This window comes from Schistocerca cancellata, chromosome 5 (genome assembly GCF_023864275.1).
Source record: "Schistocerca cancellata isolate TAMUIC-IGC-003103 chromosome 5, iqSchCanc2.1, whole genome shotgun sequence".
Taxonomy (NCBI): Eukaryota; Metazoa; Arthropoda; class Insecta; order Orthoptera; family Acrididae; genus Schistocerca; species Schistocerca cancellata.
The window spans coordinates 296,931,969-296,954,601 of NC_064630.1; the positions used below are offsets into that span (position 1 = coordinate 296,931,969).

Below are 22,633 nucleotides of genomic sequence, written 5' to 3' on the forward strand. Positions count from 1 at the left end.
TTCAGGAGTTCTGGGAACCGGGGTGATGCAAAACTTTTTTTGATGTGTGTATATAGTGATATTCGATAGCCCTGTTATGAAACTAAGAAAAAATCTCATCATACCTAGACTAAAAAGACAAACATTTGATATATTATACAAATATGATGCGAAAAGATTTGAAATTTAAGAACTATTCCACGGGATGTGCTTTGGTGTAAAGACCTGTTATAGTAAGTCCAATGTCATCATACATGCAGTGCTCCACCAATGGATTGGCTGAAGACACTCTATAAGCCATAAAACAAGCATATGAGGCTGTGAATGCCCTCTATGAGTGCTCTTACATCTTAGGTCAAAAACGTAATTTAAAAAATCCAATAAAAAACGTAGATCTAATAATAAAGTAAAGTGCTGCGCACTCCCGCTAGGACATAATTTTTGCAAAATTGCTAAGGAATTCGTGGCCACTTGTTGACAAATTGTGTGTTGGCTTCAGTCTCGGGTTCTTCGCTCGACGTTTAATTGTTGATTTGTCTGACGTTTCGCCAGCACGAGTGTTGGCAATATCGAAGCTACACTCTTCATTGTTTGGTAGTGGCACAGCTCGATGACTTCCGACGCTGAACAGTCTCCATTCCAAAAAAAAAAAAAATTACCATGAAAAGGACAAACAGCTGCCCTTTCTAGATGTGATGCTCCCAAGAAATGGTGAAAACCTGGGACAGCGTGTTTCGAAAACCGACACATACGGACCGATACCTGCACAGCCTGTCAAATCACCCCCCGAGCCAGAGAAGAGGCATGATTAGTAATGATCAAGAGAATATGTGTGCAGCAACACCTCAGACGCGAGGTACAACAGCTGTAAAGCGTTCTGGGGAGCAATGGGCACTCCACCAGTTATATAAGAAGTTTTACAAAGGCCAACATTCGGAGAAGTGACACATCGGAGAAAGAAGTGTCAAGTACGACCTTTCTGCCATATATTCCCAAAGTGACGGACAGAATCGGTCGTATATTGCACAAACACGGCATAAAAACTATTTATAAACTGACGAAGGAGATCAAAGAGTATCTCCGGTCGGCAAAGGAGAAAAGGGACCCACTTGCAACTTCAGGAATATACCGCATACCATGCACATGCGGAAAAGTTTATGTTGGAATGACTGGCCGATCAATCGATACCAGGATCACAGAACATAAGCGGCATTGCAGGTTGGGGCGGGTGGAGAAATTGCCCGTGGCACAGCACGAGTTGTGTGAGACCAACCACGTAGTAAAATTCGCCGACATGGAAGTTCTCCCTGTAGAGAAGAGATATCACACCCACCTGTTCAGAAAATATAAAGAAATACACAAACACATAGCTTCAACAAGGAAGAAGAAAGCCCCGAGGTGAACGGATCCCGGATTCCCATGCTGCAGCGCAGGTAGCAAGAGAAGACCCGCGCCGGAAAAGACCACGGAAAAAAATCTTGGACGTTGGCGCGCCAGGTACATTTAACATACGCCGCGATGTCGGCTCCAGTCCACCACTAGCAGTGGATGGTGTAGCTTCGACAGTGCCAACCAGTCGTACTGGCGAAATGTCAAGAAAAATCATCAGTTAAACGTCGGCCGAAGAACCAGAGACAGAAGCCAACAGGCAATACAATTTTTGTCTACTTTAATCCCAAAACATGATTTACTGCAGCTGTAGTATCTACAGAGAGTCTTTTCTTGTATTGTTATGAAGTACATGCATACGAATTTTATGTAGGTTAGGAATATTTTGACTTCAGATGCTTTTGTTTAGATTACATATGTGCCTTAAAGCGGACCATCATTTCCAGTTAATTAGGAATTTTAAATGACGCATGCACCTGATATTTCCTGCTGTTTGGGAAAGGTATATGTTCCATAGAATAATGAAAATTCGCCTAAGCACAGATACAATTATAACCGAATCGGTATGGGTCCAATGGCTCTGAACACGATGGGACTTAACATCTGAGGTCATCAGTCCCCTAGAACTTAGAACTACTTAAACCTACCTAACCTAAGGACATCACACACATCCATTCCCGAGGCAGTGTTCGAACCTGCGAGCGTAGCAGTCGTGTGGTTCCGGACTGAAGCGCCTAGAATCGCTCGGCTACTGCGGCCGGTCGAATCGTTATGACGCGACTACCTTTGCACGATAACGATCGAAAAAAATGTTGACAAAAAATGAAAAAATAAGAAATAGTTAGTGAAATTTCATATAAATAAACTTAATTTGCTACAATTTTAGACTGCAAATCACTAAGAACGATCGTAAAAATTACTCCATAATTGTTCATTGTTTATAGCCTGTAATTATGAACTAACCGCTGAATTGTAATTAAGCGAGAACGGAACTAAAGGCACTGACTCGAGTTCCGATGTAAAAACAAATACCATTAATTAAAGTTACTCGAAAACCAATAAAATAATTTGTACTGAACGCATGCACGGAAAAGTTAATTGTTTGCGAAACAGTTCGCGTAATGAATAGCTTTGCGATGTTCGCTATAATGCTACCTGTTACTGATTTTAAAAATGCAAATGTTCATTAATACTTGTTTTCTGTTCTAATAAGTTATTTCTGAAAATGTTATAATGTTTCATTTAGAAAAGAGAAAGTAATTGTATACTACACTGTTACGTAATTTTCAAAAATGAGAGTTTTCAGTGCACGGAAAAACATGAAATATATTATTCTGAGGTAATATTTTGTCAATATTAAATTAATCTATGCTTTTTTCTCTTTTACTATTGGTTGTTATTCTTTAATTAGTTGTTGTACTAGGCATCAAAGTTCACTGTCGTTAAATGACTGTTTTGGACAGTCCTCAGTTTTGTAAATTGGACTTCTTTGTCTTAGTTACCAATATTAAATAAACTCGTCAATTTCAGTATTTTACTATTTTTTCAGTGTTGGTATTATCGGAATCAATCGTGGTGATAGGATACCATTAGATAAATGACTTCATTTACATCATATAACAGTTGCTGCAATAAACGCTCTGTTATTCAGTTAAGAAAACGTACTACGCTGGCTAGCCGTGTAAAGTCTAAAGATGAAACTGTTCAGATCTCACTATGATAAGTTGATGCTGGTGTGTTGTAACCCATTATTCGTCTACCATGGATGGCGACAGACTCATCTTTATCGTCGCTCCATATAACAAGTGTCGGCCCACAGTACTACTCTTAAATATTAATCCCTCTTGATCACAACGTGCTGCTCCCCCTTACAACCACATAATATGCCTGGCCATATATTAAAAATCTTGCAGTTTATTACTTAAATTACCGCGCACCGCGTCTGTACTTGACCATTTGTCATTACCAACTCTCTCCTCTGACTACTTGTGTCTGACACCTCGCTTACGCCCCTAGAGACAATACGTCGTACTTCAAACGTGTTCTTTGGCTCTATGCAGTAGCAAACTTGCCTGATTAGGTCAGCGTTTTTACCACATCATAATTACAATATTCTTCTTTAATTTCATTTGAGTTACTTCTTTGACATTCAGTTATATAACCACATTAATTAAATAATAAAAGGGATCTATGAAAGGAATTACATCACAGTTACATTATTGTTACAGAATTAATTATGCAAAAAATTATTAGGCACTGTGTTATTTTGTTTCTCAGGCGTCGTGTTTCATTGATCTATATTGCCAAATATAGACTCAAGGAAACAGTGACAAAATTTGTTTACTTTTCAACAGAATGAAATCAGAGACACAATCATCATGAAATAATCACATGACATATGTTTGCAGTTAATGAGGTACCTAACACAAAACATCTTCTCACACGCACAGATCTATAGACAAGTAAGATTAACGTAAGTTATCTTTAAGTTTAGCATTGCGTTGCAAATCAATAAAGTATGAAACTGCAGCTAGTTGAAAGACTGGTCTGTTTCCTATCATACTCACATTCATTATTTAATTTACCATGAAAATCAATTACAATTAATTAAAGGAAGTCATGAAATTTATTCACACAGTACTGACGTTATCTGTGTGTACGAAAAGAAAACATGTAATCGCTACTTCCATTTTTAACATTAAGTCGTTCGCATATGTATTACATATCCTTTTCATAATCACTTTCTCACAAACTTCTTTCTACTGGAAATAGAAAACGGGTTCATGGTGCACTGCCTGGTGCACTTCCTCCTCGGCTTTTATTTTTGTGCCTGCATGTGATCCATGTTCAAGCGCAGACATTTTCATATCTAGTTTCTTTCATCTTTCTGTTCCATTCGATAGATAATGACCACCTTTTTATGCTCTAACAAATTCATATGAAACTTAAATGGCAAATCTGAGTTCATCTGACATCACTAATTACATGTATACAGAATCCTCTAAAAATAAGTACTACACACTTAACCTTGATGTCTACTAGTTATGAAATAAAAAAAGACAAATATTGTGATATCGTAAGTATTACTTCTAGTGTTTCAGTATGACTCAGAATTACTGATTATTAATGTGAAAGTAAGAATAACTTAGCCATTATTTCTTTATGATTATTTACAAGTAGTATAAACACTACATCTGATCTGGAAAGGTTTCAAGTCCAAAAAGATACACACAACCAATCCGTTATCTGACTGAGGGTGTATCAGACAGAAGGCGCTAGGGTGAAGAATGCTTTCAATTTTAGACTGTACGTTATACATAAAACTCAATTCACGATTCTAACACCACTATATCTTTTGTTCACACCTCGTTTCTTCAATGCGGTATATCCCTTTCCTCATTGCTTCTTTCTTAGCTAGTGTTACCATGTAGACTGGTACAAAAAATTACTTATGGGGTATCTTTTCAGTCCTGTATTCAAAATCCTATACCTGATCAGGTTAATCTGATAATGCTCCTGTGCTATTAAACAAAATATTATAAAACCCCTCCTTATGTTCGGGAGACAGAAACATTTTCCATTATTTTCACACTCGTCATCGGAGGGAGATACCAAGTTCACATTTCTAACTTGACAACATTCGGATGCTACACTCGACACTTCATTCAGATTTAACGTAATTAGACTTAACATTGTGTGTTGATCCTCAACCCTCCTATCCGTAATCAAAACTTATTTCTAATCTAATTTCTCCCACAGAACATGCCACCATCTTTTCATCACAACCAATAACCACCTTGTGGTTCATCATTCAATACATGCCCACATTAGTGTTAGTACTCAATTGAGAAACCGCCAAAAAATCGTGATCAAAAAGAAAAATACTCTTAACAGAAAACCATATCAATGCTTGAGTTTTGATTGGTTTTACAGACACTACTAGTGCCTATAACGTTTACTCTCATAATTGTCATTTTAGCTATATCTGTTTCGGTTTTAATATGCTTATAAAGGGATTGAGTCAGGACATTAACTTGGCTGCCATTATTGATTAAAACCTGAGTCTCTATTCCATATACTGCAATAGGTATCATAATTTGATCGCATCTTTTTGGTTCGGCTCCTTTAACTTCTAGTAACAACTGTTCGTCCACTTCCAAATCACTCCACAATACATCTCGTTCAGACAGTTCATCTATTTTCTTTCTGTATTCCCCTGTTCCCTTCCTTCTTTTGATTCCAAACAAATTTTAATTTCGACATATTTAACTGATCTGCAAGTTTATGTTCCTCATCACTGTCCTCTAAGCGAACTACATCTACGTTAGCTTCGTATACGAGATTGCAGTCATCTGCTTCGCTCACTAATCTCATTTGGTTGTCAGAAGCTACATAGTCTTGCCGTATATTACAATTTCCGGGTGTCCGTTCAAATCTGCCGATTACGATTGAATCGGGAATGGCATCAACAGAACTTCTAGTCATCTGCTCTCACGTCCTCCCCGTCACTATAATCATTGATATCGTCAACATTACTCATTATATACACATTAACTTCATCTATGTTTCGCAGAATCTCTCTCAGACTGCTCCCTCCCTTCGTCTTATGAATTTCATGATTATCATCAGTCATCGTATACTCAACTCCATTCCCACCATAACTTACTTTCCTGTTATTTTCCCAGTCTCCAACCCATCATACATTTTAATTAACTGCATCAGCCATTCCCATCATTTGCTACTGTTTTGACTTCATTAACGTAGACAATTTTCTTCTTCGTGTCCCGATAATGGGCTATTATATACACCGCCGTACTACCCGTATGCGCCGGACCCGGTTTTGCTTCGACAACACCCACAATTTCATTCGCAACCGTTATGACGTACAATGTATATGAAGCGCATTTTCCCTATCTGAACCTACTCGTATTCACATAATTTACTTTGTAATTTACTCTTTATTCCGTCGTTATTTCCACAGTAACATGATTTTTGTTGGTGGGGTCGCGCACTGCTTCCCGCATCAGTTTGCTTCTCTACTGTTGCGGACCTCCGGTTTTCCGAACAGTGATTTCCGCAAATTCGGTCAGCATGATTTCAGTTCAAAATGGTTCAAATGGCTCTAATCACTATGGGTTATCAGTCCCGACCGGCCTGTGTGGCCATGCGGTTCTAGGCGCTTCAGTCTGGAACCGCGTGACCGCTACGGTCGCAGGTTCGAATCCTGCCTCGGGCATGGTTGTGTGTGATGTCCTTAGGTTAGTTAGGTTTAAGTAGATCTAAGTTCTAGGGGACTGATGACCACAGATGTTAAGTCCTATAGTGCTCAGAGTCATTTGAACCATTTTTATCAGTCCCATACACTTAGAACTACCTGAACCTAACTAACCTAAGGACATCACAAACATCCATTCCCGAGGCAGGATTCGAACCTGCAGCCACTACCTCTTCCTCCTCTCTTATCTCTGTCTGCACAAGCACATCTCACTTCGTGGTTCTTGAAATTGATTCTAATTTGTTATTGTTGTTGCTATCGTTCCGTTTTCGTTAACTCGATCCCACTCATCAATATCTGCTATTTTTTTAGGAAAGGGGTTTTTACATTTTCTTCCTGATATAACCTCGGATATTCCACAGTAATTTTCCGTGCAGCACTGTTAACATGCTCTTTTCTGATGTTTGTCGTTTTACGTATTCCACTTTTTCGTCTAATTCTGTGGAGTATGCTTTTTCGTTTCTTTACCTAGTCGATACGGAGAACCTTGCATGAATTCCTGTAACAATTCATTCTGCTTATCAACAGACCAGTATTTTTCCTAAAATTTGTTGAAAAACTCTTCCAAAGTTCGGCATTTGTCCGAATTTTTCAGTCTCGAAACTTGTATGGTTGGGGTAGACTTTTCCTAACGTCAACTTGGTAGGCTTTTCACTTGCTCCCTTGATGTACTATTTTCAGATCTCAAGCTCACCGCCTCCTAGTTTTTGAACTCCACTAATGTGTGATTTGAGCAATCTTTTAACTTTAGATTTTGACCTGTACATCAGCGTCGTTCGTAGTTACTGTTAGTGTTTTCTTTAACTTAATTTCTGTTTCACTTTGAACGTTCACGCAACGCAACAAACCTTAGCGTCCTGCAGTCGGCGGTGTCCGTAGCCGAATGCTGACTGGAGGCGGGTGTGGTGAGAGACGTCGCGTCATCCGGTCATCCGGTGGCAGGGCGTCGGAAGAAAGGCGTCTTCAGGAGGAGGTTCGTTATCCCGTGCACACATCCAGAGGGAGCAGTCTTCAGAAGGGGTATGGTGCTGTTTCTTCCGTTTCCTCGGCGACCTTTGCTTACGTGTTACTTTGCGTCATATGGCGGACGGCTGTCGTCCGACATCCGGCCAGACGACAGAAAAGCTGAGATCGGCACTGCTCCATTATCGAGAGGACTCGAAGCCGGCGGCGACGGATTCAGAGTGGGAGCACCGGAAAGCCCCATCCCCTTCGCAGTAAGATAGAAGTAACACAGTGAGCACCGCAGGAAGGGCGAGGTCTCCTATTGGCATCTGAACCAGTCTACGTCGGAGACGTTGAGGACGGACATGACCTTCCTGACCACATCCTGCCCACCGTACCTGACGACAGCCTAGCAGCTGGCAACAGTCAGGTAAGAAGGCAAGCGATTCTTCAGCTCCATTTTTATCTGACGGACACCACTTAGGACACGACATGTTTCGAATGTCCTCCATGTTTCAGCGATGTGACTGACGAAGTTGCCGTAAGGTTTAAAGGCAGCCGCCGCACCGTCCAACGGCACCTCAAACGGAAGTTAGAAAACTCTCAACGTTTGAAGTCCAAAACCAGAGAGATCAACCACGACAACCCCTACATAGCCGTCAAGTATCGGAACACAACGCCGGTGCACAGTTCTTCATTCGCCAGCCTTCACAGTGGTAATAAGGATCGAAAAATGAATTATGAGAACATACTGCGGCGAGACCGTATTTCGTCCCGTGTAAACCGTTAGACTTTTGTTCGTTCATGATCCAAAGGAAACGTTAATCGTGGCTTGGCGATAGGAAAATGTCATGGTGGTCGATGAATTACAACACGAAGACAAGCCGCTACGCTGAAGTAAACAAAAGCGCACTCGCTCGCAAGCAGCACAAGAGGCGAGATGAAAGCAAGCCGAAAGAAGACTGAATTGGCCCCTAGACCATAACGGAGGTCCAATATAAGACCTTGGTTACCAAAGAAAGCAGCTGGCAAATCAAAGTGGGACTGCTTTGTATTGCCAGTCTAAGTCTCGAATCAGTAGTCCTAGGAGGTCCACTCTGAAAGGTCAAATTCCCAGGCACTGGCATCTCCCAACGCCAAATTTATCCTGGCAGGTGCTTCGCAGTATGTAAAAGTGATCGAGCTCCTACAGGGACTTGGAAAGAAAATCGCCATCTCGACGATAATTGGAAGCTTTTTAGTACTACTGGATATCGATTCTTAAAAAAGGGGACAAGTAGTTAACCCTTGTATCTACATTATCTGTTTATCATCTATTCAGTACCATCGCAACACACATAAAACTAATTCCAAATTATTTACGGCATTTATAGTAGATGGAAATGTTGCGCCAAAGTGAATACTGTAAAACAATCTCAAATCATTATTCAGTCCGCACAACAGTCCATGACATTTCTGCCGGTACTTGTTATCGAAAGAGTACAACATTTCGGCGAGCAACCATGTCGTCTTCATCGAGTACTCTTGGATGTCTCGCCGAAATGTTGTGACCGTTGGACACCGAGTGCAGGCAGCTCACGATTTGACTGCCGTGTCAACAAATTCTCTTAGCCATACTCTGTATTGCAATTTATGTGTGTAGCTGTTTCTATGTTTACACTGAGCTGTTGGCAATATAGAATAAACTCAAGCCAAGTAAAAAAAATATTAAAAGAACTGTGTAGGAATGCATGGTTTCAGAGTGATATAAACCAACAAATACTTTCTTTAGCCTTAGGATGAGTGCCCCTTGGCCACTACGAAATGGTAGTTGTAGTGTGATTGCTTCAGCCGTTCTTATACTGGGAGATCCTTATTAACGTTTAAAACGTCCCGAGGCGACGGTACCGCAAATGTCGGGAAGTACGCCAAATTTTGAACATGTCACGTCACCAGATGGCGTACCTAGCCGCATGTACAGACGTTGGGCTTGTCGGTCCTACCCTCGCCATCAGAGGACAGTGCTGCACATCGCTACGCTAGGCTACTTTCGAACTTCCAGCATGCTGGAGTAACTTGGGTCTGCAACTTCTGTTAATCAGTAGAACGAAAAACCAGTCCAAGTTGCAAATTTTTTACTTTTTATTCATTCGATGACTAATTTTGGGGCGAGAACCATTTTTGAATCGTCATAATAAAGTCGAAAATGACATTTCCGAATGTTCATTGCACATTTTTTCTTCGGAAATGCCATTTTCGACTCTGTTAGATGATCTGAAAATGGGTCTTGGCCCAAAAATAGTCATCGAATGAATAAAAAACTGGAAACTTGGACTGGTTTTTCGTTCTACTCGTTTTCGTTCTGGCGTTAGCCGTTTTAATATGGTTACTCGCGATAGGGCTAATACAAGACAGCGATGAGTCGGTTAACATTTACAAAAACAGAGTGGCGTAGTAGATGGATATGTATCACTGCCCCCTGTCAGCGAGAGTGGGTTGGACAATCCCAACTGCTGCACATGCGGAGAGGAATTTCATCTGGCGACGTGACACGTTCAGCATTTGACCCCCACTTTTGGGGTTTCTGGCCACATGCGCCATCTACATCGCTTCGGGGATTTTCAAGCGTTAACAAGAATCATCCCCATATAGCTGTGCTACTGGCTATGGCGGCACTGGTGCCCAGCCCATGTAACTTCTCTTTGCTTACCCGCTGCGACTGCTTCAGCCTCCCGGGGTTAGGTACCAAGCTGTACCTGCTGCAAATCACCATCTTTATTGAGGATCTTGTCAGATATTTTTATCTCGGTCGCGTCTTTTATACCACTATCCGACGAAAGATTTTTCCGTTTTATAATAGATACATCGTAAATTCAATTCGGTGCCCATTTTACAGAGCATGTTCCGCAGCCGCTGATTTCGTGGGGTACTGCAGGCGGAACCAGCTCTTGCGTTCTGTAAGGCGCTGTTCAGTATTACACACAATCTATCCTACATAAAACTGACAATATCCAACCATTAATTCATACATCCCTAGCTTCCTGATACCTATCTTCGTCTTTCACAGGTCTGATGAGATGTTGCTGGGGGGCTGAAGAATGAAGTGGCAACGAGCATAAGTCAGTATCCGACGACGACGATACGTCCAATACGACCTGTCCTGCTGGGTACGCGCCACTTTCCAGTGCTCGTTACCAAATTACAATGTGTTTCACGACAATCTGAGTGAATAATGTGAAGAGGTGAAATTATCGACATAAAATCGTTAGAGACGGATATAACCATGCAATGGTTATATTACCATGACAGGACGACCATCGACAACACGTTTCAAAATATAAGTAAGCGTCGTCTCCTCCTGACCAAAAATCTTGTCTTCACGGGGCTGGCATGTTATTCTGGGCTTCGTGGTCCTAGAGGTAGAGGGTGGTGGGACGCCCTTCGTGTCGCCACCTCTTCCCCCTCTGGGTGGAGTTTGCCTGCCTTATCTTTCTGCGTCCATTGCTACCTGGGTGAAAGTGTGAGAACGTTTTTTCAAAATTTTTGGCATCATATGAGAGGGAACGTGAGTATCTGGAGGACGTGGGTACTAGCGCCATATTCACCTAGTCTAATTTGGGAAACTATCTAGAAACCAGATACACGTTGGCCCACACATTACTCGTCGAAGTTAATCCACCAGCTGGATTCGATCTGGGGCTGTTCCTCTTCTCCTAATTCTGGAAGCACATTGTTAACGAAGGGATACATCCAGGTGGGACATTCAATAAACAAGCATATTAGCCTTTTCCCTTCGGCTTTGCCCGCATAAACCTTCGACAAATATATGGGCCACTTTTCCTTCTCCTCCCTCTCTGTGTTCACTTCTTCCTTCCTCACGTCTCTCTGTCCACCTTATCGTGCTAACTCTGTATCCATCTCTCTCTACCCTCTGTCTTGTCTCTCTATCTGTTCCTATCCCAACTCTTTAAACATTTCACCCACCCTCTTTCTTGGACAAAATCTTCCTAATCCATCGCTGTTCATATCCACCTGGCCCCGTCTAAACCCTCTGCTTCTTGTTCCAGCTGCCCACTACCCCTCTATGCTTTCCATCTGCCTGCTCCATTTCCCCCGCCTGCTCTCTCTCTCTGTTTTCCCATGCCCCTCTGCCCATCTCCTCCTTCCCCTATCTCCTTAGCCTGTCTCTGTCCATGCCCTTCTGTCACCATTCTCTGTGCATCCCCTCTCCAATCTATCTCGCATGTTTAGTCCCAGCAAAACAGCTCAATGAAGCAGGCCAACACTACTCCCACAGCATGCCTATTGGGCAACGCAGGCTACATGCCAGAGGCTTAAAATCCATTTGTTGAGCTGAATTGTAGGTTGTCATGCAAAGCAGATCGATAAAGCAAACTGATGCACAACATGCGTGTCATACAGGGCAGCCTATATGTCAGAGGCTGCAAAAACGTTTCTTGTCCCAGATGTGTAAGGTGTTTGGTTTGCAAAGCAGGTCAGAAAGAAAGGGAAATACTATTCCCACACACTACACCCACCACACAGGGCGGCCTGTACAGCAGGAAAACACATTTCTGCCTGTGTCTCTTCACCTACTGTACGTGGGAGGTTTTATATAAATTGGGTACTCTAAAATTCCCCATATAGATTTCTAGGACTTGTAAAGAGGACAGAGTAGACAATATTTTGATTTAGATCTGATGTTCAGATATGTAACTTTTCTACACGATAATCATTTGGAAACTTTTGGAATGTGACAACTTTTGCAAGTAATTTATTAAATGTGACCCAGTACATAATTTGTTTTACAATTTCACACATTAATAACTAACAAAACAAAACTCATTGTTGGGTCCTGTGTATTGTGATACAGTATGGCCCTTCAAATTTGGGTGTATGGCATCTTCTTAGACCACTACACTCACATCCGCTAACAGTGAAGGTATCCCTTTTCCGAAACCATTGCATAATTATGGCTAATAGGGTATGTGATGGAGTCAGATGTTCAGGTAATGATATTGATAAAGACAGTGAGCATCTCTTGCATTACTCTGAGCTTTGCAATACAAAAGGATCATGTTAGTGTATTCTTCAAACATGTACTCAACCATGTAACATTCACAGATTTGTGTATGAGCCTCAAAGGAGGTGAGAGAGATAAGGTGGATGCCAAATGATACTACCCGATACCCACATAAGTATCTCTTACTATGAGTAAACATTTATCCAGTCTACATTCCGAATGGTTATTTTATTAAAATAACCCATTTCGGCCAAGGCTTAGGTCATCTTCAGAAAACTTAGCAGAAGTTGACAATGTGCGGAAAAGTCAGTTGGGTGGTGCTGTCTGAAGGTGGCCTAAGCCTCAGCCGAAACTGGTCGTTTTTATAAAATAACCATCACGATCCAGACTGTCTTTTCACTGATTTTATATAAATTACAAGACTGCTGATGTGCGAAAAATGTTAATATACACTACTGGCCATTAAAATTGCTACACCACGAAGATGACGTGCTAAAGACGTGAAATTTAACCGACAGGAAGAAGATGTTGTGATATGCAAATGATTGGCTGTTCAGAGCATTCACACAAGGTTTGCGCCGGTGGCGACACCTACAACGTGCTGACATGAGGAAAGTTTCCAACCGATTGCTCATACACAAACAGCAGTTGACCAGCGTTGCCTGGTGAAACGTTGTTGTGATGCCTCGTGTAAGGAGGAGAAATACGTACCATCACGTTTCCGACTTTGATAGAGGTCGGATTGTAGCCTATCGCGACTGCGGTTTATCGTATCGCGACATTGCTGCTCGCGTTGGTCGAGATCCAATGACTGTTTGCAGAATATGGAATCGGTGGGTTCAGGAGGGTAATACGGAACGCCGTGCTGGATCCCAACAGCGTCGTATCACTAGCAGTTTAGATGACAGGTATCTTGTCCCCATTGCTGTAACGGATCGTGCAGCCACGTCTCGATCCCTGAGACACCAGATGGGGACGTTTGCAAGACAACAACCATCTGCACGAACAGTTCGACGACGTTTGCAGCAGCATGGAATATCAGCTCGGAGACCATGGCTGCGGTTCCCTTGACGCTGCATCACAGACAGGAGCGCCTGCGATGGTGTACACAACGACTAACGTGGGTGCACGAATGATAAAACGTCATTGTTTCGGATGAATCCAGGTTCTGTTTACAGCATCATGACGGTCGCATTCGTGTTTGGCGACATCGTGGTGAACGCACATTGGAAGCTTGTATTCGTCATCGCCATACTCGCATAGCACCCGGCGTGATGGTATGGGGTGCCATTGGTTACACGTCTCGGTCACCTCTTGTTCGCACTGACGGCACTTTGAACAGTGGACGTTACATTTCAGATGTGTTACGACCCGTGGCTTTACCCTCCATTCGATCCCTGCGAAATCCTACATTTCTGCAGGATAATGCACGACCGCACGTTGCAGGTCCTGTACGGGCCTTTCTCGATACAGAAAATGTTCCACTGCTGTCCTGGCCAGCACATTCTCCAGATCTCTCACCAACTGAAAACGTCTGGTCAATGGCGGCCGAGCAACTGGCTCGTCACAATACGCCAGTCACTACTCTTGATGAACCGTGGTATCATGTAGAAGCAGATGCACCTGTACACGCCATCCAAGCTTTGTTTGACTCAATGTCCAAGCATATCAAGGCCGTAATTACGGCCAGAGGTGGTTGTTCTGGGTACTGATTTCTCAGGATCTATGCACCCAAATTGCGTGAAAATGTAATCACATGTCAGTTCTAGTATAATATATTTGTCCAATGAATACCAGTTTATCATATGCATTTCTTCTTGGTGTTGTTACAAAAAGGTACGGCCAAATTTTCAGTAAACGTTCCTCACACACAAGTAAACAAAAGATGTTGTGTGGGCATGTGTCCGGAAACGCTAAATTTCCATGTTAGAGCTCATTTTAGTTTCTTCCACCTACGCTCAATGGAGCACGTTATCATGATTTCATACGGGATACTGTACCTGTGCTGCTAGAACATGTGCCTTTACAAGTACGACACAACATGTGGTTCACGCACGACGGAGCTCCTGCACATTTCAGTCGAAGTGTTCGTACGCTTCTCAACAACAGATTCGGTGACCGATGGATTGGTAGAGGCGGACCAATTCCATGCCCACAGTGCTCTCCTCACCTCAACCCTCTTGACTTTCATTTATGCGGGCATTTGAAAGCTCTTGTGTACGCACCCCGGTACCAAATGTAGAGACTCTTCGTGCTCGTATTGTGGACGGCTGTGATACAATACGCCATTCTCCAGGGCTGCATCAGCGCATCAGGGATTCCATGCGACGGAGGGTGGATGCATGTATCCTCGTTAACGGAGGACATTTTGAACATTTCCTGTAGCAAAGTGTTTGAAGTCACGCTGGTACGTTCTGTTGCTGTGTGTTTCCATTCCATGAATAATGTGATTTGAAGAGAGGTAATAAAATGAGCTCTAACATGGAAAGTAAGCGTTTCCGGACACATGTCCACATAACATATTTTCTTTGTTTGTTTGTAAGGAATGTTTCCTGAAAGTTTGGCCGTACCTTTTTGTAACACCCTGTATATATTGTGTGGTAACGGTTTAGAAGTCAGCTGATCTTTTCTGTCACCCAGCGACAGTCAGTCAATAAACGCCTACATCTAGTTTTCTGGGACTTCCCACTTACATCCTATTGGGGAAACGGCTGGCGAAATTTGTCGTTTGTTCTAGCCTTCTTCCTTTGATGATAGCTGTTAAATCGCTGAGAACTGTGTCACAGCAGCGTCTCGAAGAGTTAACGGTATTAGCGGTTACAAATCCAGCAGGAACAGGGCGCACGGGGCCCTGCGCACAGCAGAAGGCACGCGGTGGGCCCGCCGGTGGCGGAACAATGGGCGCGGGTGCCAGTGCGGGGGAGTGAGGGAGCAGGGAGCAGGCCACCGCCCCCGGCCGGCGGGGCGGGCGCAGGCGCGCAGGCGGCGGTCCGGGCCCGGCTGGCGCGGGGGCGGCGGTGGCGGCAGCGGCGGCAGGCGCAGTGTCGGCCGCAGGCGGGCCGAGGGCGGGCGCTGACTGGTCCTGCTGCCGCCGCCCCCGCCGCCACCATAGGGCCCGTGTGCTGCGCGCACTCGGCGGGCCGCCAGCACGCGGCCCCGCTAGCCGGCGCCGCCGCCGGCGCTCACGTGCACGTGCTGCAGCCGCACCGGCCAGGTAACCGGTAGCTCCCTCCACAGCGCGCTCTGCGGGAAACCTCGCCTGTCCCAGTTGTACAAAGTATTTTCAAAAAAGAAAATTGTCGAATTCAATGAAACCTGACATTTAACCGCAACATGCGATTTATTTGATATTTTCTTCATTAAAAAATGTCCTAATAGAATCTGGGTAATTAGTGACGTGAGTAGTTTCGCCTGTAATGTTTTATCATCAGAACCAGTATCTTGCTACGGAATTAAGTAGTCAAGTCGTCAACGAGCGCTCGTCGTGGCCATCAACAGCCTCAGCGGAAATGGTCACCTCTTAACTTCATGTGTTATTTTCGCACACGATACTGTTTCTGATGATGACCCATTCGAGTCGGAATTGGTGGAGTGTCAAATCTACCAAACGCGATAGGGACATTTTTTTAAGGATAGAACAGCTCTATATATATGCATGAATTTTTTCACCACATGTTATCTATGTTCAGCTGGCCAGTGATACTAGATGTAGGTGCATGCTACAATGATACAACCGCAACTGTCAAAACTAGTTGTTTTAATTTCACTACATCAGGTATTTCAGCCCCTCAGTTTATATTAGTGCTCTCCATCGTCAGATCGCATTCTGTACGTGATTTTCACTGGACGGTTAAGTGATGTGAGAGGATACCGGTGGCTAGCGGCTGCGCGTTTATGGAAGCATTTCATTGAATCGACTTGGATATAACTAACTTCCCAGACACGTATCATGATAGAATGAATATTTCAAAATCACTCATGTATGCTACATGTAAAATAAATATTAAGAAAGTGTAACCTCAGAAAGTCTGGAATTTTACACGCAATAAAATACGTATCTGCTGCGTGCCTGAGATGCCATTGTCAACAACGACGGACAGATTACAGTCAGAAATTTGTAATGTTGCTCCCCATTCCTTCCATTTAGAGTTAAGTGTTGGTGGAGAGACTACAGTTAGAAAATTGTGATGTTACCACCCCTTTCTTCTATTTAGACCTAAGTGCTTCCTCATTCGTAAGCGTCGTGATAGCTTATCCATGTAACTCTGTATACCAAAGACTCCCTCTCCCTTTCGGCGGATGTATTTCACGCCGGAATGACACGTGAGTCGTTAATAATTCGAGTAAAAGAATTTCCATTACTCTGTAAGTGGTAGCTGAATTCCATTCATTACTAGAGTTCAGGCTGATTATGTGTTCTGTAACACGAAATCCTAAGCGACGCGAATGTGGGGCTTGGTAATACTCAAAGAGTCCTCACTGATAATAGATTCTTTGAAACTATTTTTTCCGGCGAATTCCATTTACCATTCTGCAATTAATATTACGCTTGTTTTTCATCATTTCTGTGATGCTCTGCACTTCCTTTCTGCGTATACGTCCAGCATTCTCGGCTGGTCCATTCTGACATAGTTCTGGCGACAATTCAACATGGATCACACGTTTTTCTACTTGGAGGGCGTGTAAGGCGGTCACACTTCATAATCAGTTGCAGTTTCTCAGCACATTTAATGAACCGTAGTTTCCGCTTTACGTCGACAAGCCCTGTTCTAAAAATTTTATCTTCCGCAGTGACATAATATATTGTGGTATATGAATAAGTGTTTTCGCCACATTTATATGTCAAAAAATTGGTAAACAAATAGATACACATATAAGTGTTGTGTGTGTGTGACGTAAGTCGCGTTAGTTTAAATTCGACTCGTTTGTTGAAAACTGCTGATACATTGGTCTGAAATAAGACCATGCTACACTGTCGTAACTTTTCGCTATCCGTCTTTGTGTATCTCGTATCGCTTATCTGCTGCTTATAACTGGTGATTGGAATTTTTCTTTACCAGTGTAGCACTTCAGATTAACAGAAATTGATAACAGGAAAACTTTCCTACTATTCTGGCAACACAAAATTTACGTTTTTTAGTTGATACGAAGCTCCATTCGAAGTTTCGAAGTCGCTAATTGTAGTCTAACTTAGAAATATTTCTCTCTTTAAAACGCTTATCGTTACGAAACTCTGCACTGTAATTTCGTATAATAATCTGTACTAACAACAGATTCGTTCAATATTTCTGTCTAAGAGGAGTGAAAAGAAGCACATAGTTAATTTTTTCGAAATACGCAGACTATGTATCGGGAAATGGAAACAGTAACAAGTACTTTTCAGTTAAAATGTTTGTACAAAGCGATTTCAAACGCAAGTAGTCTTCTTGCTCACTTCAAAGCGACAAGTCGCCTTGCAGGCAAAATGTAAAATTAATGCAAATCGTAATACATATGTACCGATCCCTTATTAATTGTTTCAATTAAACTGGTCTTGAGCTGCCTTATGTCACTGATAAAAAACACAAAGAGTTTCAATAAAGCGCAGAACATCTACTGAGAATGCTTTAAGAAGTAAAAATTAAATACTAATGGTAGTTTCTTTTTTACTGATGTGATTGTCCCAATCACCTGTCTGTATCACAGTGGACCTGCTGCAGCCCTTAGCATGGCACATGGAAGGAACGAAATTAACAGGTGGACGATAAATACTTTCCGCTAAACAATCAGATGCATCGCTGTAATCTCGAAGCATAGCAGCCAAACATACTCGTAGTTACATAGATCGCTTGGGCCCCTTTACCTCCTTACAGTTCTTTTCCGTGACGCTAAGGTCGTCACTAATATGTGGCGCAAGAGATATGTTGGTACCTAGGATACCAGTCTAGGTAGCAACGTTGAAAAAAAATTACTTATATTAGCCATGAGGTGTTATTCGTGGGCTACCTACATTGTTCACGGAGGTTTCTTGAAATTTTATTGCAATACCTTTATGTCTGAGACTGAAGCTCCTACGCTAGTGTAATTGTCGACTGGACATTGGTACCTTATAACACGAGAGAAAAGTGACGGGTTTCGGGTAGTACTGATTTCGGAGGATTCTTTTAAAACTATGTAATAACTCAGAAATTCAGTGACAAACTAACAAGAGAGGGTTTATAATCCGCTCAGCACTGCCATTAAGCAGCTGAAACGCGTCCTATGTTCCACCTCATTGTTCTGGATATGGGATTGGAACTCATGTTACCGATAAGATGGGGTGTGTCCATTATGTCCGTTCCAGTTGCCACACTGTGATCGGGTCGGCTTATTCAGTTACGTTTGAAATCTCCAATTTTGTGAAGAGAAGAATTTTCCCAACGAAATTTAGTTGATGGTACAACTTTTTTGTTCCAAGGAACCTATGTATAAAGCCGAAACTCTTCGACTTGTGTCATACAGCAGATGCAGCACAGCGTGAACACAACTAGTAAAAATAAATTCCACACGAGCTACAGCAAGCAGAGCGCTGAACAATTTAGCGCTAGGTATAGCTGGTGATCTGCGACTGAAAGGGAGCTACATATTCGAAAGACAGTTTCAAGAAGTCTCATAAATATGAGTGTGGTGACAAGACACATTTTTAAATCTGCAGGTAAAAATTTGAAAAAAAGAGAACAAAAACAAAGAGAGAGAGAGACGATGAAAGTGATGAATACGAAGACCAAATACGAAAGCCATTAATAATAAAAAATCGCAGTGTGCGTCCTCTTCCGCTATGTTTATTTGGGAAAGCGGATAAAACTTCACCGACCTAATAGTCCTGATATCTATATTCAATAGTTTCTCGCTCTCTTATTGTTTATAGTTTTACTGTAAACCAAATAGTATTGATTTAAGTTTGATCTTTGTTCAGTCCGACTATATAATCGTAGACTTTATGTAGTTTACATTCAGAGAAAAAATATCGGCGGTGGTTGAGAGATATACATCCATAAATTAATAAGAGATGTACTGATCCCCCATGGAACACAAAGCAGGTCAGTCTGTACCTGGAGCAAGGAATAAAGCACGCCAAATTTCAAAATCTCAGGACATCCAAGATCGTCGAAGTTTTCTAAAAGTTGGGAATTTAGAACTTCAGTGCGAGATTCATTTAACAGTTTCCACAAGGAAACTCTGGCAGAAAATCCGAAGTAAAGTACACGAACTCCAAGAGGCAACCTATACCTTCACCTGTGTAATAACGCTGGTGAAGTTACTAATGGTAGTGATACTAAAGCAGAGTTACTAAACAGTTTTCCGAAATTCCTTCTCCAAAGAAGATAATGCAAATATTCCAGCTTTCACATCAAGAGGAACTGCAAACAAGAGTAACTTAAAAGTAGATATTCTGGGTGTAGCGAAGTAGCTTAAATAACTTAATAAAGGAAAGACCTCCGGTCCATATTGTATACCAGTTAGCTTCGTTTCAGAGTAAGCTGACACAAAACTCCATATTAAAAATCGTATACAACAGCTCGCTCGTCGAAAAGTCTGTACGTAAAAATGAAGAAGTTGTTCAAGTCATAGTAATGGCCAAGACAGGAGGTATGAGTAATTCGTTGAATTACAGATCCATATCGCCAAAGTCAATATTCAGTAGTATTATGGGGCGTATACTGTGCTCGAACGTTATGAATTACTTCGAAGAAAACGACTTATCGACAAACGACCAACACTATTCACAAAACATCGTTCTTGTGAAACACAGCTAGCTCGTTATTCTCACTAAGTAATAAGTGCTACCGATAGGGAATGTCAAATTTATTCCAGTTTTTTCTATTTACAGAAAGCTTTTTACACCGTTGCTTACAAGCGACTTCTAATCAAATTTCGTGCCTATGGATCAGTTACGCGACTTGGTTTGTGATTTCCTATCATAAAAATCAAAGTTCGTAGTAATTAGCGAAAATTCGTTGAGTAAAACAGAAATAATATCTGGCGTTCCCCAAGGAGGTGTTATAGGGCCTTTGGTGTTCCTGATTTACATAGACGATTTAGAAGACAATCTCAGCAGCTCTCTTAGATTTTTTTTGGATGATGCTGCCACTTTCCGTCCTGTAAAGCCATCCTATGATCAAAACCAATTGCAAAATGATTTAGAAAAGATATCTGTATGATGCGAAAAATGGCAGTTGACTCTAAATAACGAGAAGTGTGAAGCCATCCACATAAGTCCTAAAAAGGTATCCGCTACATACATTCCGGTCACAGAATAACTCACACAAATCTACAGGCTGTCAATTCAACTATATACCTTGGGATTATCAATAACTGAAATTGGAACGATCTCACAGAAAATGTTGTAGAAAGCAAACAACAGACTGCGATTTATGGGCAGAACACTTAGAAAATGCCACAGGTCTCCTAAAGAGACTCCTTTCACTAAGATTGTCCGCCCTCTTCCGGAGTATTGCTGTGCAATGTGGGATCCGCATTAGTTACGGTTGACAGAAGATATCGAAAAGTCCAAAAGAGATAAACACGTTTTGTATTATCGCGAAATAGGAGATGGAGTCACACGGAAATGATATGCGGACTACGATGGCAATCATTAAAACAAAAGCGTTCAGAGTTGCGGCAGAATCTTCTCATGACATTTCAATCATCAGTTTTCTCCACAGAGTGAAAATATTTTGTTGGCCCCCACCTACATAAGAAGAAATGACCACCAAGCCAAATCTGACAGATCAGTGCTCTAAAAAAAAACAAATTTAAGTTTTCGTTTTTACTGCTGTTCGAGAGTGGAACGGTAGAGAAATAGCTTGAATTTGGTCCGATGAACCAACTGTCAGGCACTTAATTGTGAATTGTTGAGTAATCACGTAGATGTAGATTTTGATGTAGATGTAGATGTAGTCGTCGAGTAAAACAGATATAATATCTGGCGTTCCCCAAGGAAGTGTTATAGGCCCTCTGGCCGGCCAGCGTGGCCGAGCGGTTCTAGGCGCTTCAGTCTGGAACCGCGCGACCGCTTTGGTCGCAGGTTCGAATCCTGCCACGGGCATGAATGTGTGTGATGTCCCTAGGTTAGTTAAGTTTAAGTAGTTCTAAGTTCTAGGGGACTGATGACCTCAGATGTTGAGTCCCATAGTGCTCAGAGCCATTTGAGCCATAGGCCCTCTGCTGTTACTGCTCTGCATAAACGGTTTGGGAAGAACATACACGTTTGAAAAGGAGACGCCAACCTATACCCACCACTCACGAAAGCTGAGCGGTGTGCTCATCACAAGTGGCCATATGCCCCTTCATATCCGCATCCAGTGACGTCTATCGCCAAGGATGACATGGCGGTCAGTCGGTATCGTTGGGCCTCCTTTAGCGTGTTCGGATGGAGTTTTAACCTATAGCTATACCTACGCAGACGCGTGCGTACACATTTCGCACTGATGTCGGTGCTGACCTGTCATGGCAACAGAAGGACCAATAGCTTTGAGAAACTATCCAGATTCATTACTACTCAACCACCGCCCACCAGGTCAGAGACTTCTCGAAGCTGGGCTCCATGACGCTCAATGGAGTCTCAGACATGATAAAAGGGAGTGAAATCAGTACTGAGACGACATTATAAATTCAGGCTTGTGGAACCTTTCTAGGCATTCTGAGGTCAACGAGATGGTGAATTTTCTTGCTCAAAGCACAGATTGTCTGGGGAGTGCTGCTGAGGAACAAACCGATATAAATGTTTCGGCAGTAAATACCTATGCACACTGAATATTTATTTATTCCTGTTTCAACTTACTCCGACGTCTTGTGATTCTAAGGCTGGTAGTTATATTCTATACGTTCTCCGTATCATTTAGGTTGAGACTGGATGTATAATATTAAACATCTACATATAAATTCTGCAGCTACATTAACAGAAGAAAGTAGAAATAAGAAAGCAAGAAGAGTGAAGGAGAAACGAAAGAAATATCCTCTAGCACAAGACCCTCTGTCCCTCCTCTGTTGGAATGATGATGGGCAATCTGGGAATGGTTTAA

At 42.3% G+C, this 22,633-nt stretch overlaps 1 protein-coding gene across 1 annotated transcript in view; it reads left to right on the top strand.

Moving 5' to 3' along the window:
• Positions 1–15,708: 15,708 nt before the first annotated feature.
• The window catches only part of LOC126188000 (uncharacterized), a 313,519-nt gene continuing 306,594 nt past the window's right edge, over positions 15,709–22,633 (top strand). Inside the window, exon 1 of the mRNA XM_049929409.1 lies at positions 15,709–15,804. The gene's annotated coding sequence lies outside the window, so the exon portion shown is untranslated. The remainder of the gene's footprint in view (positions 15,805–22,633) is intronic.